Here is a 6101-nt window from a genome sequence, read left to right on the forward strand (position 1 = left end):
TTCTCTCTCTTTTTTTTTTTTTTTCTTTTTTTTTTTTTTTTTTTTTTTTTTTTTTTTTTTTTTTTTTTTTTTTTTTTTGTAAACTCCTTGGGGTGTTTTCTCCGCACGCTCCGGTCGGACTCCCTTCTTCCATTCCCTCCAGGCTGCCGCCCGTGTCGGCGGGCCGGCTCCACGCCGGTGTGCCGGTTCGCTCCCTGCCCTCCCCGCCCAGGAGCTCTCCCGCGGGGACGGAGAGGAAAGTGTGTGTGCGGAGGGGGGGGGTGTGGGATGCCCCTGCCCCAGCAGCACCACCCTGCCTGCAATCAGCTGCCTGCCTGCCCAAACACTTCTGAAGAGGTTGCATTCCTCCGTTTGACAGGGTTTTGACGAGTCCTATAAAGTTCCTTTTTATTAATCAGCCACCAAGGACTTTTTTCTCTCTCTGCAAATGAAGCGCCCGCTGCCTCTGCTGTCTATAAACAGGGGCGCGTTTCTTTGAACGGGGTCTGTAGTTCGCCCTTCAGGTAATCTCTACAGACCATATGGGATGTGACATGGAGAGTGGATCCTTGCTTTATTTCTTTATTCATTTGAGACGGAGAGGGCATAATTTTGTTCCTAGTCTGCTTCGGAGTGGATTCTGTGCTTTGTCAGGTGTGTCGAAAGGAAAGAAAAAAAAAAAAAGAGAGAGAAAAAAAAACACAACAAAATGAATGTCCCTTAAACTGCTTGGCCGGTTCTACTACTACGATTTGATTTCCTTTGCCTTCGTCTAACTATCTGAAATAATATTTGGGCTCTAATCAGAATAGGACTTTAACGGGAGCTCAAAGGGAGCAAAAAGTAAGGGCTTGGTTATTTATTTTTTCAATTTTACTTTCCATTTTCTCTTGTATTTAGGAAAGAAGCTTTCCATACCTTAAACATGGAGAAATTCGCATACGTTTTTGCACTGAAGTTTATTTTACCAATACTTTAGATATTCGCAATACAACTCAGTACTCTTCAGTCTTCTTTATAGATCATACCTCTGAAACTTCCTTAGCGTTAATAATAGATCAGCTGAAAGGATCAAGCTGAAATCTATTTTAAGAGGTGGAATTTGTATGGGAAAAACGTGTGTGTGGCGTATTTGTGAGATGAATTACCCATCCTGATCTTGTGACACTACAAATACGTCAAAAGACTCTTTTGGCTTCACTAATTTGAAACCTCCTTTCCACACTTTTTACTGTGATCGATTGCTTTGGGGATCGTGTCTTTAAAGCGTGTTAAAGGTGCATCATTTGCCTGGTGGTATTTTAGCAAGTACAGCTTTTCTTCTGAAAGAGTTGGTTATTAAAAAAAAAAAAGTATTTTAAATGAGATTGAAGTCATGTGAAGAAGGTAATGTATGTAGCTTAATATCTGCTTCTTTTCATATTCAAACGTAACGGGTCTCCTTTTGGTAATAAATGTCAGTCCTTTAATGGTGAATACCTTATCCTGTTTAGCCTGTTGTATTTCATCATCTGGAATTTTTCACCTGCTCCTGCCTAATTACACTTTTTTCCCTTTCCTCCCATCACGGCAGAATTAATAAATGTGCAAGCACTGGACTAGATGTCAATTCCAACACTTTATATTTTCAAAACCTCTTTCTTGTTTTGCCGAGGGGGAAAAAAAATGGAAAAAAAAGAGAAAGAAAAAGGGCATTTTAGCACGTTTCCATGCAGCCCAGGTCATCCGGTTTTCCCACGGTGTTACCTGCTTTTAAAAAACAATTTCCATGGGCTTTCTTCTCACTCCCTTGAGCGTCTGTAACGTGCCGCTCCGAGGCTCGGAGCCTTCAATGACTTTTTCATTTTATCTCGACAGTGTTGACGGTAGCGAAGCTGTTTCACAGGCAGAAGTTGGAGTAACACCGAGAAGTTTCAGCACAGGGAAGGGAGGGGGGGCATTAATCCGACGTATTTTGCATTTAATATATTTTGCACTAGCCACTCCGATGCTTTAATTGCGAAATGACGCAACTAAAGTGTGTTAAGTTACAGACCTCAACCCAGCAGGACTTTGGTTTCTCTACTCGAGGCACAAAAGTCACCATTGTGAAGGTTCATAGAGGGATTTGGGGGTTGTGTGTGTGCGTGTTGTGGGGAAGCAGCGGTTTTAGGGAGGCTGAAAGATCAGTTTTCCCCCTGCTGTCTTTGGATACCACCCAGAAAGAGTCCTCGGCGCTTGGGCTTTACCCACCCTGCCGCACGCCAGAGCTACCTCTCCCCAGCACCCTACCTCCGCCGCCTTACCCAGCCTGGCCCCCGGGCGGGACAGCCGCCTTTGACGTGCCCCACCTGGGTCTGCCGCAAGAGCGGAGCAGGACGTCAGCAGCCTCGGCCTCTGAGGACCCCCTGTCCCGCAGGGCCCCGGGCGGCGGACACGGCCGCTGCCTCCTCCTGCCCGAAGCCGGGTGAGGGGCGCCGGCGGAGGGACGGGAGCCCCGATGGGCAGCCCCAGGCCAGGGGAGCCGCGCTTGTCTTGAAACCCTCCGAGGCTTCGCGTGTGTGGTCACTTGCAACCTTATTTAGGAATATGTCAGAAAGAAAGATGACATCGGAGCTGTAGACGGAAGAACTACCATTTGACCTGGGCAAAGCCCAGGTGGACACAAACAATTTGCTGTGCGTTGTCCTCGCTCCTCTCGAAGACCTGGGGGTGAACTGCTTTCCAGCCACGGGCTGTTTATGTTTTAACGTAGTCAGAGCTTCGCTTCTCTCCCTTTCTTTTGGCTTCAGCATCATAGCAGTATCCCTCTGAAACCAGCCACCCAGCCCGGCTCTTTGCATCTCAGGATGCAGCTTTCCATGTTCTTTAAACAGCGGGCGACACCGCAGGAGAAAACCGCTGACATCCTTTCGAGGGGCAGGGAGGGAAGTGATCGTATCAAATCTGTGCTTCACCAGTAGAAAAATCTATTGTGCTGAAAGTTCCCTCTCTGTTTACAGCCGCTGGACATGGGTGACAGCAATCCCTCCCTCCCGTCCTTGCACCAGCACCTCTGCAATCTCAAGCCTGTGCAATTAAGCCGAGCTCTAAATGCAAAGTCTGTTTAGCGTGGCACTCAGTTAAGCAAACAGGAATGATTGTTGTTTTATTAACGTGGGTTAACAATTCCGTAAATAAGCAGAGGTAGTTTTCCAATCCAGGGCGTCTTTTATCTTGAGACATAAATAACACAACTTAATACGAAAATAAGCACTCCATTCCCTGTGGCATCTTTAGCCTCTCGTTCTTGACTGTGAAATAAATTATCCTTTGCAGTAAATGAGGCAGCAGTCAACGGCTTCTTGCAATTCACGAGAGAAATACTTTAATTTCACGTTCGGTATCTAAAAGTGAATTTTGCATTTAATTTACAAGGAAGAACTGAGACCATAAAGAGATCAGAACACGCGCATTTCATCTTCCCACGATAATTATCGCGGTCGTACATATAATTCGACTCTGTGACACAGGTTGTGTCCCAGAGATGTCACAGCACTTGGAATAAGAACAAAAACCAGGCTGTGGGAAACTACTTGTGTTGTTTCTGCTGTAAAGTAATTTCTGTAAAATACTATCACGCACACACACGCACACACACACACTAAAACCCGCAAGTGCGCAAGAAACCTTTAATTTGGTAGGTTCTCTAGCTTTGCCATCCGATGGTAAAACACTGACATCTGAGGGGTTGGGGGTGTTAAACACTCACTCCTAAACTGACAAGAAGATAGCCAGACGTGGATTTTTTTTATTATTTTTTTAAATTTTTTTTTTTATTTTATTTTTTTTTTTTACTTTCCAAGGTCCCTTGTCCCTTTTGTGTTCCTTTTCCTCCCTTATTTCCTTCCTTTCTTTGGGAGGGGCAGCGAGGGTGGAGGGGGGGCTGAATCCATTGGATTCTCTGGATTCATATAAATGAAAACACACAGGGACCAACGAAGCTGGGAGTATGAACCTTTGCAGCTCCATCCTGCTTCATCTCCACCTATTGCTTCAGCAGACGAGAGAAGAGACTTATTTGTATAAAGGGTTTATTTACATTAGAATGAAGCGACAGTTCCTAGTCTGGGAAGTGATAAGTACTTGGCAAGTCATTAAGTAGCAGATAAAGATCAGCCCCTGGATACATAATTGTCTGCCTTTCCCATACTCGTTTTTGCGGGCTGGGAGCTTTTTCGGGAGGGTATGCGGCAGAAAGGTGGGGGTGTAGCGCACAGGGCGCTCAGCCCCGCTGAGAGCCGTGACCGGTCGCTGCCCCGCTGCGGGCGGCCCTTGGCGGGGGGTAGTCGAGAGCCCCTCGGCCAAGAGCTGCGCGGGCGGGGAGTCGGCCCTCAATCCGCCGGTGGGAGAGAGGACAAGCAAGGGAAGCAGCGAAGACGTTTCCTCGCGGGGGAAGGAGCAACGGTGCCGCACCGCACCGCACCGCACCGCATCTCCCGGCACGACACGGCAAGGCAAGACACGGTACCGCACCGCCCGGCAGGGCACGGCACGGCACGGCACGGTACGGCACCGCCCCGCCCCGCGCCGGCGGCCACCTGAGCGCTGTCCGGGCGCTGCGCGGGCCGCGGGCTCCCCCTCCCGGGCCGCCCGCAACGCTGCCGCCCGTCCCCGTGGGCCGCCGGGCCCCCCCCGTGGGCACCTGCCCGTTCCCCGCCCGCCCGCGGGCCGGTCACGCTCCCCCCTTGCACACGCCGCGGAGGGAAGCGGGGTTTAAACCCCCTGGCAAACCCTTCCCGCCGCCGCCGGGCTGCTGGAGCGGCGGCCACGCGGCGTGGGTTTCGCGGGGCCCAGCTCGTTGTCGGAGGCGAGCGCTAGAGCGATGCCTGCTCTGTTCCAGGCTATTATACTCTTCCCTCTCTCTACCAAGGAGTGTCTTTATTGGTTACCAGGTTTGCCAATAAAACCTGCGCGTGAAAAAGTGTTGGTTTCCAGGAAAAGTACTTCTGTTTTTTAACCTTCTCCTTGCTGTCCAATTACTGATGTGTTCAACCTACAAAGAACAGCTTCATAAAACTGCCTGGTAAACCCAGAGACAGATGCCTTCGCACAGTTGTTACAGATATGTGTATATGTACACAACCACATATCCACACACATGCACAGCTACGTGCACGCGTGGTTTCCAGGGTTTTATGAGGTATTTGTGGTTATTAAGTACAATCACACCAAAGAACTGGTTTCCTTTAAGGCTCCTAGGAGCTATGGTAATACAAGTAATAAAACTTAGATATCTGCATATGCACTTTTATGAAGTCCCAAATGCTGTCTTTGCAGTTATTTGCGCATTGGTAGAAGTAACCCGTGCTTGTTTACATACAGAAAGCAACGTCTCACTCTGTAAAAAGTAAAGTTCAATAAAAAGAGGTGAAGGAATAGTTTATGAAGTAGAGCTCTCGAGATGTAGCTATTATTTTCCATAAACCACAGGGAATGCACAAAAGAGATGGGTTTTTAAATGTACCCCGTGTAACAAACATATGAAACTTGCAACTGCAGGGTTCCCACGGGCTGTGACCCCAGGCAAGCCCCTCTTTCTAGTGGGTCTTTGCCCTCAAAATGAAGCAGCAAACAATTTAAAGGTAAGAGAAGTCATTGTTCAGTTCCTGAGTGTGTTACATCTGCAGTTTCCAATTCTTTCTCCCCCTCCTCTGCCTCCACAAGGCTGGTATGATTTGAACAGAAAAGTTGCACTTAAGGAGAAAAGGGCTTTGTCAGGATATATTTCAGTGTCTCCCCAAATAGTGCCCCTTCTTTGTTCTCAAAGATGAAATAAAAGTGAATCTTTCAGTCTTTCTTTTTTAGTCAGATGGCATTAGCCCCCTTCATTTGACCACATGTTGGATGCATGGCTCTGGCATATCACCTACCAAACTGCTCAGCTCATGCCCCAATTCCTGCCCCAGTGAGACCAGCTGGCCAACTGTGACGGCAACATGGCTAATGTTTGTGTGTGAGGATGGTATCAAACAAGCTGGACAAGGTCAGTTCCCCTGTTTTGCAAAGCAGAAGGGATTGCTAGCCTATGTTCAGAGGTAGATGATCAATTTAGAGGTGCTACACTCTATAAATAAAAATAGAGGTATTTTAAGATCATGTAG

Source organism: Empidonax traillii, unplaced genomic scaffold (genome assembly GCF_003031625.1).
Source record: "Empidonax traillii isolate 1590-97213 ecotype Southwest subspecies unplaced genomic scaffold, ASM303162v1 scaffold92:size1159251, whole genome shotgun sequence".
Taxonomy (NCBI): domain Eukaryota; kingdom Metazoa; phylum Chordata; class Aves; order Passeriformes; family Tyrannidae; genus Empidonax; species Empidonax traillii.